The sequence below is a fragment of the Brachycentrus maculatus genome, unplaced genomic scaffold (genome assembly GCF_059751285.1).
Source record: "Brachycentrus maculatus isolate JH-2025_06_01 unplaced genomic scaffold, ASM5975128v1 h1tg000190l, whole genome shotgun sequence".
Taxonomy (NCBI): domain Eukaryota; kingdom Metazoa; phylum Arthropoda; class Insecta; order Trichoptera; family Brachycentridae; genus Brachycentrus; species Brachycentrus maculatus.
In genome coordinates this window covers 898,421-914,359 of record NW_028280941.1, presented here as the reverse complement: position 1 = coordinate 914,359, position 15,939 = coordinate 898,421, and the positions used below count along the sequence as shown (strand labels likewise).

General features: G+C 30.3%; 1 protein-coding gene across 4 annotated transcripts in view; it reads left to right on the top strand.

Moving 5' to 3' along the window:
* The window catches only part of Liprin-gamma (liprin protein kazrin), a 320,428-nt gene that overhangs the window by 128,829 nt on the left and 175,660 nt on the right, over positions 1–15,939 (top strand). The window lies entirely within an intron of this gene.

Sequence of the window (15,939 nt, the reverse complement as noted above, 5' to 3'; positions counted from 1 at the left end):
AGTAAGAAACTGCATCTTTGTACGTATTATTGATCGTTAAATACACAAAGAAATGATAACTAGTTCTGCGCTTCAGTTACTAGTCTAGGGAAAATATTTTTTATTTTTTTACATGTTATGTTATATATAATAGTTACAAGACTCAAAAAAATCATTTTTTAGACATTTCTGCTTTACAATCTTAAAATTAATTGTGCTGTTCTCTCAAACAAAGAGACAAAGCTCTTGTGCTTGGAGAGGGACTAACACTAATTATTTATTGTTTATGTTTGTGAGTAATATCATATATTTTTATTTTTTTCGATCAGCGTGTAAATAAACATTAAAGTGGGCTTATCTTACCTATTCTAACCCAACCATAATTTCTTTAATTTATTCAGTAATAAAAACTTTTTTCATCTTATTTTTCTTCTTTTACGGATCTTTATCGATACCCAATGGTACATAAGGCACTCTATCGTATATAAGCTGTGTTATTTTGAACGTTAATTAAATAAAATTGAAAGTGGATCATATGTAAAAAAAATGTATGTACCTACCAAGTGAAACTTATTGTATCATTATTGAGCAAAAGAAGTAGTTTGTTTGGAGGTAGGTCCGAGCGCAAGAGGGTGGCCTCTGGGGTGGACGGTCTTCTATCGGGGCTAAGATCCCCTAGTGGGGTTACTTTCTCCCCTACCGCTGTCACTCAGGGCATTAGAACATGGCAGTGGATTGTACACTCTATATAGTTTTATCTTACATGCATCGATGACAATGATAGTCTTTCAAAGCACTAGTATTTTTTTTATCTTTGCGTGATTTGTTATATACCGATGTATAAACTTTAAACTTTTTTTTTTAGATGGAAATTGTATTTTTTATTTACCCTGCTCATTATGTACAAGGTCTACCAGGGGTGTTAGTTGAAGTTTGCCGGTTTTTTCAATAAAGAAAACGCCTAATTCTCAAGGGAATCTCTTTTTTTTAATTCAAAGTATTGACCATCGGATTCTATACATTTTGCCCATTTTTGAGGCAAATCATGGATACCATTCAAAAAAAAAAATTCTCTTTCGAGGCAAACCATTCGGCGAGCCATTTTTCGACTTTTTCAAAATTGGCGAAGCGATACTCTGCGAGTGAGTGTCCCATCGATGCGAAAAGGTGATAGTCGGAAGGGGCAAGTTCTGGAGAGTACGGCGGGTGCAATAATATTTCCCAATTCTTCTTTGAGAGAGAGTGTTCTTCACCACTTTAGCTGTATGAGGCGGTGAGTTGTCATGTTGTAGGATAGGATTTGTCTCTCGTTCATTTGGTGTGGTACCCATTTTCCATACTTTTGGATCTTTCCCATGGCTTTTAAACGTTGGCAAATTGAAAAAAAAATGCTCCTCGGGTCACATTAAGTGTTTGGGCCAATTGTTGTTGCGATTGGGTTGGGTCTTCATCCAATAACGCCTGCAATTCCTCGTCTTCGAACTTTTTCGTTGCACCAGGATGCTCATTGTCTGTTAAATCGAAATCTCCACTTTTAAATTGACGAAACCATGTCTCACATGTTCTAATCACTGGAGCATGTGCACCATAAGTTTCTACCAGCAATCGATGAGCTTCAACTGCTTTTTTCTTTTGATGAAATAAGAAAAGCAACGAATGCCGCAAATGCGTTTTACTTGGAACGAAACTCGACATATTCACTTAGGTAAACAACTATGACACTATTATTTTGGTGGGTATTTTTTTTAAATCTGATTTATATTAATATTTTCGTAAATAATTTGGTTCTACTATGCACGGGACAGAATCATTTAATTGATTATTGAAGAATATTAATACCTTTATATATTCGTACCCACATCTACATTTTAATACAAAATATCCCATAAATAAGTTTACCATAACATTACCGTTAACGAGCACTTTATTTCAATGTTCTTTTAAGTACTAACTATTTCCTGAATAAATAATTAAATGTTTGTCCCGGCGTAATGAGAGCATTATCGTAATGTTTATTGTCACTCTAAAGAGGGAAATTTATAAAGGGTAGCGAAGGTAATATCTAGTCGCGTCCATCGATTTTCTATTCTCTTGTTACACCTGGCCTCCTGGGATCTGAATGTAAAATATTGCCTAATTTAACCGCAGTTTTGCACATAAAGGCATAGAAAACGAAGTTCTAGAAATATCCTTAAATATATTATACTATTTAGAAATATGTCTGATTCAATATTAAAATTACCTTAATGCGTTATTTTACTAGCAAACTTTAATATTAAATAATAGAAGGTTACCGTAATCATAAATTGGTCGATAATTCTACGCACATAGAAATTGAGTACCAAACTAAATTACAAGTAATTATACCATTTCACAATCGTTTTTTTCTGATACAGAGATTCTGGTACTAAATTTATACAATTTTATTAAAAGTATAATGAAGGCATTGATTCCATAACAGTGTATGACTTTTTGAAAATAAACAACATAAAACACATTTTCAATTTTAATTTTACTTGGTAAATAAAATTTTTTATTCAAATATATTGTGACACGTGTTTCGATGCATTCAGTATCATTATCAAAGACCGACAATGATCCACAGTTGATAATGACGAAGCATGTGTCGTAATAGATTTTAATGTAAAGTATTAATTACCATGTTAAATTTAAATTTAAAATGATGGATAATAACTACAAAGTGACTGCTATACTAATTGAAGAAAAGAGCTGAAATTTCAGTTAAGTAATACAAAAAATCGAATATTCATAGTTGAATTATTCTGTAAAATGTTTAAAATAAATTGTTCATTTTGCAATTCACATAATAGATACTAATCACTCATTTCACTCTCATAAATTAAAATTATTACACCTTGTTCCATATAAAGGCCAAATTATGAATTATCTTGAAAATTTAGAAATCGAATAAAACCTAAATTCTAATAATAATTTATTAAATAATATATTGTTTCAAAATATGCTTTCCATTTTTCCTTTGTTTTCAAACTCCGTCCCTTGACTAACCCCTTCCCCTTACTTTCCCTCTCTTTATTTATAGAACAATTTTATATTTTATATTTTAGTTATTATACGGACCTGAATGATGGAAGTTTAACTTCTGAAACATGTAGTCTATAATAAAACTCAAGTGGTAAAAAACGAAGTGTTTTCCTTAATCATTGTAACATGTCTTACCACAAAGCTAATGCCGAAACAATAAATAGAATGTTCATTTAAAAAATATACACACATTTGGCGGATTTTTCTTTAGTTACTTTCATTTCCTTACGGATTCTGCCCTTATTAATTTTATATGACATAAGGTACATAAGTACAGTATATTTCCTAGTAAATTTTAGGTGTTTAGGAGCAACGTGTCGAAAATTCGATACAAATCCGACCATATTCGTTATGCTTAACAAGATTATAAACATTTTTTTTAAATGAGAAGAAGTTCGAAAATTTCCGCCACCTAAAAAGTGAGATTGACAGTTTTCTTTTGTTAACATTTAGTTATTTTTCTTTTTCTGATACCCAATACACTTTTCAATGCTAATAACATATATTCAGTATCAATTTCTTACATATATTTTGCATAATTTATCATATAAAGTAATCAGAATGTTGCCGATTCCACGTCACGATTGAAGATATGAGTAAAACTGAGCTGGTTTGAATTTCCGGAATGTGACACCGCGTGTTTAGCACGTGACATCTGACTTCATACATGTCACACTCGTTCCGCAATGAGCTTTTAGCGGCCGCATTGTAACCCCACATGCCGCGACACACAAGAGCTTATGCCAATCAAACCGAGACGCCTAAAACTTCGAAACGAAATTGTGTACGAAAGCTTTTTATATAAAATATTTGGGTTAAATGGTTAGCGTGTTTAGCTACCACGCTGGAGGTCCCGAGTTCGATTCCCAGAGGGGGGGGAGGGGTGAAAATAAATATTTGTGATTTTATACTCTACTATGAATTAAATATTCAACACCCTTGACAGGTTCCTGAAGCGCAGGAGTGATCTCCTTGCCTTCATGTTAGATCGATACGATAACACTGCGTCGATAAGATGCAGTGCTCTATGCACCATTGGGTGCGGATAAGGATAAGAAGAATATGCATATATGTTGGAATGATAGATGTTCGAATGATGAAATAAGGAAAGAATACAAGGTTGAGATAAGCATAATCGATAAAATTTTTAAAGGTGTATAAAGATGGTTTGAGCGTATGCATTGAATGATTGAAGAATGAACAGTAAAACAAATTTATGAGGCGAATGTGGTTGGTAATAGAAGCAGAGGAAGACCGAGGAAACTAGGCATGATCAAGTATGTCAAATACTTAAAAGTAGTCAGGTCAGGAGTCGGAATATTCGGCGGGTAGATATGAGGAGATGCATGAATGTGGATTAGGCGAACATTGTTTGCAAGACAGATTGGTGTGGCGTTCGATTCTCTCTGCCTATCCCTGCGTGGAAGAGTCAGTTAGTTTGTTAATTTTTAGTTAAAATAGTTAGTTAGTTAATTTTTTATTGATATATAAATATTAACGTTACTAGTTGAACCACCCCATTCCCCAAATTGAGTAATTTAACTTTTTTTCGATAATTCGGTCATTATATTGTCATTATGCACAATTTGCTTATCTCAAATCACATTATTATAATGCTATATCCTTTAAAAGCATGTCGGTTCTAATGTACAAACTATGTTTCGATGTTTATTTATACATTAAAAAAACCTGGCATATTTGCGTGATTTATTTAAATATTTTTATTAGTAAAGATGTAAATATTCGTTGAAAATCATGGATCCAGTAAATTACTGTAATTCACCGATCGCTTTTCGAACTTCAACATAGCCTTACAATGGAATGCGTGCATTTTTACTTCTATGTATGGGAAAAAATGTGACAGGTGTTTCTACCTGTGATAGGCACCTGATATGACAGCGCCATCTGTTGAACATAACATCAAACACGCAATACGAAACATTGCTTATGGCGGAAACTGTATTTTTTAGTCAGTTCTTATCACAACTCAACGTTTTCCATAGCATTGATGTTTTATATTTTTTCTGAAATATTTTGTTTGTTTTTTTTTCACAAGAATTGTGAAATTAAACATATTAGATATGTAATAGTACAAACTAAACCTAGCTTATGACAAACTTCGTGCATTTTGGCAGCTGCTATCACATTGTTACAATTTTTCCATTTAACCAGACTAAGTCACAGCAACGCGTCACCAGGTAGAGCTAGTTTATATTATTTGTTATGTACTACAAATTATGTGATAATTATTATATTATTAGATTAAAACCAATATTTTTAGCTTTTCCACTTTATTTTTATTTGACCAGCGACCGGGTTTCGTCGTTACCGACATCATCAGACTGGTCTGGTCTCTGGTACCAGTCTGATGATATCGGTAACGACGAAACCCGGACGCTGGTCAAATAAAAATAAAGTGGAAAAGCTAAAAATATTGGTTTTAATCTAATAATATATTAAAATGCAATTCCATCACGAAGTGTCAGTGGATAATATAAATCTATTAAAAAGTTATCATTATTATTATCTTTTAAGTTTTTAAAATCTGTTTGTTGACCAGTATTGTACACTATTACAGTGTCGTCTCACCTTCTCAGTAACAAACAATTTATAAACTGTCTCCAACGTTCTGTCCCTGAGGCTTCAGTTTGTAGAATCGAGAGGACATTTCTAGCGTAGGGAAGAAAGTTTACAATCGATCGGACAATATATTTTCCAACATATTAGAAATTCAATCTACTCGAGTCTTATATACTTCATTGTAAGATTTAATATACAAGGAACAAAAAAAGGATACTATTAAAGGGTGAATTTAGTATGTGTACAGTACACATCCAGAATATTAAATGAAATATAACAAAATAAAAACTATTTAATAGATTTATATTATCCACTGACACTTCGTGATGGAATTGCATTTTAATATATTTTTAGATTAAAACCAATATTTTTAGCTTTTCCACTTTATTTTTATTTGACCAGCGACCGGGTTTCGTCGTTACCGACACCATCAGACTGGCGGATGATGTCGGTAACGACGTGACGTGATTGATACCAGTCTGATGATGTCGGTAACGACGAAACCCGGTCGCTGGTCAAATAAAAATAAAGTGGAAAAGCTAAAAATATTGGTTTTAATCTAATAATATATCAAAAACTATTTAGTTTTTTTTTTCAAATAAATTTATGTGTAAAAAACTAAGTAGTTATTATTTTACTTTATAAAATTGAGCTCCGCTAAGAAATGTCAGTCAGATGAGATGTCAAAAATTATTAATAATAATAATAATAATAATAAAAATAAAAATTCTTCATCTTTGATGAGATTTCAAAAAAAAAATAAGAAAAATAACTAATTTTCAATTAATGTTTTATTTAGTAAATACCACTATTTCTTAAAATCTACTGTGACACGTGTTTCGATGCATTTCGCATCATTTTCAAACACCGTATGTGAAGCTGATTCTAAATTTTAGAGTTGGGTCCTTGGGACGTTGAAGGTTGAAGAGGGGGTAGTAGCTGTTTCTTATTTTTATTAATTAATTTAATTTTCATTTTTTATTTTTATTTCTTCCCCCTCTTCAACGTTCAACGTCCCAAGGACCCAACTCTAAAATTTAGAATTAGCTTCACATATTGTGTTTGTCCGCCTCCGTAGTGTAATGGTCAGCATGCTCGCCTATCGTTCTGGAGGTCCCGGGTTCGATTCCCAGGGGGGGTCAAATAAATATAAGTGATTTTTTCACTATAATATTTATTCAATATTACCCTGGACTGGTACCTGAAGCGGAGGGCTGATCATCTTTCCTTCATGTGTAAACGATCAAGATAACACTGCGTTTATATGAAGCAGTGCCCTATGCACCATTGGGGTGCGGATAAGGGTTTTTATTATTTACTATTATTATTTATTGTGTTTGTAAATGATGCGGAATGCATCGAAACACGTCACAGTAGATTTAAAGAAATAGTGGTATTTACTGAGTAAAACAGTAATTAAAAATGGATAGATTTTACCACAAAGTGACTGCCGAATAAATTAATGAAAAATAACTCCTGTAATTGGAGATAATCCAGATTTGTGAACAAGTATTTGGACATACTCCATATGTTAGTAATATTGATGTTATTAATACGTAACGTGGCGGTATAAGTCGATCGATCCAGTTTTCATAGCCCATTATTATACATAAGCTCAGAATAATCTTTACATCCCTCTCGGTTCCATCGATACACTTCAAAGCGTTCACATTAAATGAGAACACGCTGTATCGAGTGAATATTCTAAACTAAACACCACTGTTTAGTCACAGACGAACTGTAGCCAATCTTATACGAACATTGTTCTTATACAAGTGTGGGTATTATACGGAAATGTTATCACGTTTTCCACATCATTTGTTTCACTTGCTGCTGTCTACAAAGCATGTACAATGCTTGTGAATCGGCACTTTAGACTTAGGACAAACTTACTTAGCACCTAAAACAATACCTACTATCTCGTATCTTATATGTCAATATTATTAAAATTTATTCTATTATATTAGACACTGGTATATTCATCCTATGGATGATTTACCAATATTATGCTATGTTTGCGGTGTTATGGACATGTGGAGCGAATGGATAGCGAGAGAATGACTAAGAAAATATATGTGGCGAATGTGAGAGGGAAAACAGAACGTGGACGACCGGAAAAGACTTGGCACGATCAGATCAATCAGAACCTAAAATCTGGCGGTGTCAAAAGTCTGCGTAATCGGAGGGCATGTAAGACTAGATGTATGGATGTGAAGGAGGCGAGGAGTGTATGTCAGGACAGAAGAGTGTGGCGTTCCATCCTCTCTGCCTACCCCTGCGGGGAAACGGCGTGATGGTAGTAGTAGTAGTAGTAGTAGTTTTGAACTGACATTTCTCGTATGAACTGCATTTTATACAATGAAATAACAAGTACATATTTTTTCACATATATTTTATTTCACTATTTAGTTACTGGCATTATCAGACTGGTGAAATTTTATTACGAAAATAAATAATAGTTAATTTTTTAACACGAGTAATTTCAGTTGGAAAAAGTTGTTTTAATTTTAATAACGTTTTTTACAGAAATTCTTTAATGCACGAAATAAAGTAAACGGAAATATATTAAGGGTGTGTTTTTAGAGGTTTGGTTTTTAAACTGGCAGAATTGTTTCTACAGACTGTCAATTGGACAGTTGACAGTTGATTTAAAGTCAGTACGGTTCGGCGAATGGGCCGAAAACAATATTCAGCTTGATTCTGTTATTCAATGCAAGAATTTGTTCACCGATGAGGTATATTTTTGGTCAAATAGCTATGTCGATCAGCAGGTTTGCCAAATTTGGAGTGGAGAAAACCCAGAAACCTTTGTCGAGACGCCCTATCCATTAAAAGCCACTGTTTGGTGTGCTTTATGAGCAGGTGGATTTTTTTTGAAGGATGCCGACCAGAATATTACGGTCAATGGGGAGTGCTATAGAACCATGATTAATGACTTCTTCGTACCTCAATAGAATGGCATTGATGGACAGAGCTGTGGTTTCAACAAGATGGCGCAACATGCCACACGGCGGATGCCACCACCTTTGTATACCTCTAAAAACACCATATACATACAATCAATTCAGAAATAAAAGTAGTACGTTTTATATTACATTTCAACTTTGTATTTATTTACTGATCCTTTCAGATAAAGGATTCTTGGATATGATTATTTGTTGGAAAAATGATTTTTATGAACAGTTCAAATAAACGTAAAGTTTCCGGAAAACATTTATTTGATTCCATTTATTTCGACTATTCACTGCGTTGGATTCGCAAAACTATTGTATATCAAAAGGGAACAAAATGTTTTCCATACAAATGTATCCTTCAAAAATGATTCAAAAGTAATAGATTCCAGGAAATGATATTATTTTGTATTCTAAGGTTTGCTGATTTATTTTCTGGAGCGGAAGTTTTTTTCAATTCAAAGAATTTTCCCTTTTCTCGAAACAATAGCTAACATATACTATCTTAACAGTTCAACCCGTATTTGGTATTTGGAAACATCTAAAATAAAATACATTATTTTAGTATATACTAGCTGTTTAGGTCACGCGTTACTGTGGCTCAGTCAGATTAAATTGAAAGGAAAAGAAAGAAACATCTTATTTTAATAATATGTTTGATTTTGCAATGCTTGTGGGTATGCTATTACATATTGTTTTAAAGTTTTTTTTTTTAATTAATCACTTGTATAATATTTTTTTTTTTTTGACATCTCATCAAAGATGAAGAAGAGTATGGAAGTCTGGGCATTTACGGGGCTGACGACCGTTATCGGCTGGTTTAAGTGATCACTTTACACACGTGTAACATTCACCAATTCTACCCATTATTGACAACCACACTACTCAAATTCTTGGAAATAAAGTAAACAATACTTTTTCTTCAAAATGCAAAAACAAAATTTTTGCCCTGTAGCGGGTAAATATTAAGTTTAAAATATACCGCTTTTGCTGGGATATAGTACATTTTCTAACCATTCCGAAAACATGCACAACTGAAAATTGACAATTTTTTATTTATGACGTTCTTGAAAGGAGTGAGCGATATGTTAAACAAAACAATTAAAAGATATACCTTAAATAAGCCAATTATAGTTTACCACAGAAACATAAAGATTAGTACAAAATATTTAGTGAAGATCTAGCAAATGAATGAATGTGTGTGTGTGTGTGTGTGTGATGTTGATTCTAGTAGAGACATACATACAATGCAGAGAAGCATAGTTTTTAAAGATCCTGAGAGGATATTATGCTCACCATTCGACTTTTCAACACAGATTTTCCGCAATTAAAAATGTCAACTTGGCTAAAACTGGTATGAGTAATGTAATGCGTTTAATTGTTGTTAACTTAACATTGCATCCAGATGGATGCAATTTTAATTGAGTTTTACACTCTAGGTACCAATTAAAGATAATTGAGTAAATATTTTTGTGAAAAAGTTAGAAATACGTCAAAATGAATATTAACGAAAATGTAACATTACTCGTAATTGGAGAAACCCAGATTTATAAATAATCATTTGGACACACTCAAAATTTTGTGAGACAAAAATTGTTTGAAGACAGATTGGTGTGCGTTCTATTCTCTCTATTTAAAAAGAAAAACTTGTATAATTCAATTCAATTTAATTCATTCAATAATAGTTAACATATACAAACTAAAATTTAAAGCGTATAGGTACATTAAAACTGCCCTATGCGTACGTGATACGCGTCTTATTTCCGCACCATTGCGCTATCCCTGTGCCAAAAATATTTAATGCGAGACAGAAAGAGGGAACACGCTAGCGAAAAAGTACAACAGTTCCATCCTAAAAGCACCTTTTATGGCAAAAAAAATCTGTTTTCATGATTCTGTGGAAAAAAAGATCATTATTTTCTACAGAATTAACTCAGAAAATAACCCGAGAGTAGGGTGGTTAAAACAATTATTAGAAAGTAAGCAAAAACACTCTTTTTTATTAATGTTTTTCTTATTAAATACCACTATTTCTTAAAATCTACTGTGACACGTGTTTCAATGCAATCGCAAACACCGTATGATGCGGAATGCATCGAAATACGTGTCACAGTAGCTTTTAAGTAATAGTGGTATTTACTATGTAAAACATTAATTAAAAATGGATAGATTTTACCACAAAGTGACTGCCGAATCAATTAGTGAAATAATACTCTTGTTAAATCAATATCCAGCGTGATAACGAGCAAAAAAAAATTCAGGTATATGTAGAGGTTGGTAGGGTAATAAATAGAGGGGGGGGTTAAGGAACATGAGTTTATGTAAAAATAAACATAGGTAATTCTGTTCTCTCTGCCTGCCCTTACGGAGAAACGGCGTGATGGCTAGTTTGTAAGTTAGTTAGTATATGACGTAAATACTAGTAGGATTGCATGGCATTTGGAGGATGTTCAACGAGCAAACTGTACTCAGTATGGGAGCCGAGAGGAATCCAGTATCCACCGAAGTTAGCTCGTGAGATTGCAACTTTACGACTTTATTTCCGAAGTATTTTGCCATTAAATGTAAAGTTTGAGACGTGCCGTTATGGAATTACTTTACCTACGGACTACTAACTACTTATACCCCGAGAACTTTGCATACAACTTCATATTACGGCGCTACAAGTATGTCGAGATTTTCCAACGAAGCACATTATTTTCATACTGGCTCTAGAGAAGAACAACTTTCTATTATTTATCGATTCGGTTTTGTGGAATGACATGTCGATTTTTTTTAATTAAGCTACTACTACTACTACTACTACTACCATCACGCCGTTTCCCCGCAGGGGTAGGTAGAAAGGATGGAACGCCACACTCTTCTGTCCTGACATACACTCCTCGCCTCCTTTACATACATACATCTAGTCATACATGCCCTCCGATCACGCAGACTTTTGATACCGCCAGATTTTAGCTTCTGATTGATCTGATAGTGCCAAGTCTTTTTCAGTCGGCCTCGTTCTGTTTTCCCTCTCACATTCGCCACATATATTTTCTTGGTCATTACTACCGTAAAGAACTCTTCCTAATCTTTTCAAATATTTCTTTTTTTTTAAAAATTGTTTCACTCAACACGACCAGTTTAAAAACAAACAGATGTGAAACAGGTGAAAAGTAAAACTAACGAGCTAAAAATATTTAGATTTATATATATATATATATATATATATATATATATATATATATATATATATATATATATATATATATATATATATATATATATATATATATATATATATATATATATATATATATATATATATATATATATATATATATATATATATATATATATATATATATATATATATATATATATATATATATATATATATATATATATATATATATATATATATATATATATATATATATATATATATATATATATATATATATATATATATATATATATATATATATATATATATATATATATATATATATATATATATATATATTTATATCTTCGTCTGAGAGATCGAATTTCAACTGCACTCTACTGTAATCCTTCGTTCGCCAACTCCATGCTTCACATCCACACATTAGGGTTTGGACCAGGACTCTATTTAATTACTAACTAACCATCACCAACCATTCTTTGCAAACAATATTCGCCTCTTCCACATTCATTCATCTCCTCATATATACCTTCCGATGTGTTTTCAAGGGTGTTTTAAAAATATGTATTGTACTAAATTAAGAAACAAATCTATAATTTTTATAGACAAGCTCCTTCAAGGACCGTTTTTATAAACATTTTTTTGTTCGCCTGAGGGCATATTCGCCAAATATTTTCCGTACAGCTGCCTCAAGGCATTCTTGGCCCTGAAAGTGTCCATTATTAAGTTAAATATCGAAAACTCATTTCAAATATGCCCCAACCCTTGAATTTATTCCACCTTTGAAGTGACCCTTTTCATGCTGAATATTTGATTGACATCCCACCTAATTACACCCCTCACAGGCGATGAATTTTATTTTCAGTAAAGACTTTCAGAGCATTTCTCTGCTTCATGATTGAATTTATGTTATAAATTCTACGTTGTATAATTATTTGATAAAATATGTAAAACTTTGTGTTATTTATTTAATAAATTAGAATTTTGTTAAACATACTAAGTTGTTTTATTATTTGATAAAATATGTATAACTTAATGTGATTTATTTAGTTAATTAGTTTTTATGTTATAAATTCGAATTTGTATATTTAACAATTTTATAAAATATGTAATGTATAATTTATTGTGTAAAATGTGTATAATTACGTGTAATTACGGACAGAAGAGTGTGGCGTTCCATCCTCTCTGCCTACCCTCGCAGGTCAATGGCGTGATGGTTGTAGTAGTAGAAATAGTAGTAAGTTTAATATATTCACAACATTTTTTGGACGTGTCCAAATCCTTGTTCACAGATCTGAGTTACTCCGCTTACGAGTTATTTTTATGAAGGAGAAAATGGAGGTCGGGGTATTTACAGGTCTTGTGACCTATCATAGGATACTTAAACCAGCCTATGACGGAACGTAAGCCCCGTTAACACCCATACTTTCATATTTTTCTTTTGCATTGTTGATACGCCAAAATTTTTGTTTGTTGATTTTCAGTTTGAATTTTGATATATACAACATTTTGAGTGTGTCCTAATACTTGTTCACAAATCTGGATTATCTCCAATTATAAGAGTTATTTTTCATGTTATTTTTAAATATCTCATCAAAGATAAATAGTTTCTGATCAATAAAAAGCTTCTTTTCATCTTACCAATAGATGTCTCTAGTAAAGCTCTAGTGATTCAAGAACAATGTTTTGAAATTGGTTCATAAATATAGAACTTCCAAGAATTTGAGTAGTGTGGTTGTCAATAATGGGTTTAATTGGTGAATGTCACACATGTGTATAGTGATCACGTGCACCAGACTATGGATCGTCGTCGGCTCCGTAAATGCCCAGACTTCCAAATTCTTCTTCACCTTCGATGAGATGTCAAAAAATAATATCAAATTTGATAGTTTTCGCGTGAAAGTATTCCTGAAACAATCCTGAAAGTCAACCTGAAAGTGAACACCGGCGCCGAGTCGTTTATTTCTTTGTCAATACCGACTGCCTGTCAAAGGATCCCAAGCTACTCTGCTATAAAAGATAGTGGTATAAAGTGTCGTGTTGCAAAGTAGAGTGAGAGTTTCTTTCAAATTCACCTGTTGGCTCTGCTTCATAATGGGAACTTTCACCTTATTTGTGTGTAATTTTAAATTGACAATTGTGTGTTCTTACTGGATTTTCCAATGCTTGGAAGGAATTTTTCAATACTGGATTAAGTAATTTAAATAATTTAAATTTATATATATATATATATATATATATATATATATAAATATATATATATATATATATATATATAAATATAAATAAATATATATATATATATATATATATATATATATATATATATATATATATATATATATATATATATATATATATATATATATATATATATATATATATAATATATATATATATATAAACATAAATATAAATATGTATATATATATATATATATATATATATATATATATATATATATATATATTTATATATATATATATATATATATATATATATATATACATATATATATAAATATATATATATATATATATATATATATATATATATATATATATAAATATAAATATATATATATATATATATATATATATATATATATATATATATATATATATATATATATATATATATATATATATATATAAATATATATATATATATATATATAAACATAAATATAAATATGTATATTTATATATATATATATATATATATATATATATATATATATATATATATATATATATATATATATATATATATATATATATTTATATATATATATATATATATATATATATATATATATATATATATAAATATGTATTTATATATATAAACATAAATATAAATATATATATATATATATATATATATATATATATATATATATATATATATATATATATATATATATATATATATATATATATATACACGATACAAGTTTGTTCTACAACAATCTTCTATAATATACACTTTCACCAAACACCATCATTTTTTATTTATCTTTTTTTTACATATACATATATATATAATAAAAATAATTTTAAAAAAACATTTTTTTTAATGAAGACATACGAAATAGTTTTATTTTCTACACGAAACAGTTTTTCATCGTATGAAACAATATGTCTTCGTGAACCATTTTCAAATAATATCCATATGTATAATACATGATAGCAAATATAATATATCATTTCAACAAAATTGAATACAGAATAAACTCAAAACTATTTTTAGAATAAAATCCTTAAAATATTTTTAATCAAATAAATATCACATACTGTAAGTTTTTTTTGTAATAAGGTCTCATTATTTATTATCATAAATTTAAACTTATAATAATACTTAAATATTTTGTCTGTAAAGTACAAAATACATGAAATGAAAATTTTTCGCTTTTACACTCGATTCAGTGAATCCGAATTATTTTGGCAATATTTTCTCTGTTTAAACAGTTCTTTGATATAACATATTATTTTGGATGACTGACTCTTTCTATTAACGAGATAGATCGATAGGTAAAAATAGATTTAAAATTACATAAAATACTAAAGAAAAATATTATATTTTGCTTCAAAAATGTTTTGCATTTTATTACAAAGTACATAATACAGAAATAAATATCTCTTTCTCGCCAGTCCACCTCGATATTAAGATGTATTTACAATTATAATATTCTAAAAATCCATGTCTGATTTGTATAACTTTTCCGTGTGTGTATAACGTATCCAACAAATTAATTATTTTTTATAATTTCGATTCCCTAATGTAAACCTAAAACTATGTTACCCGTAAAATGTAAATCCTAAACCATTTTCAAAGAATACCAATTCTTCAACGATCAAAGTATGATAAATATTTCAATTAAAAAATAGTTAATCAGTGAGATTTCATGATGATTTTACATTATCAAAATGCATTATCAAATAATTCCGACAAAACTACAAATATTACGCAGCAAAATTTTTCGGTAACATCATCCCTACAGATACAAAAAAAATGATATAAAAATTCCATATAAAAAAGCATCTTATATATCGTAGTCATACAGGAGAAAGTGACCAAGTGCATTTTTTACAAAAACGTGATCATTGACTATTTGATATTTTACTAGCTTAATATTGCCCTGGAAAAATCCCAAAGTGATTTTAAACTTGGAAGTTTGATATATTGATTTGTAAA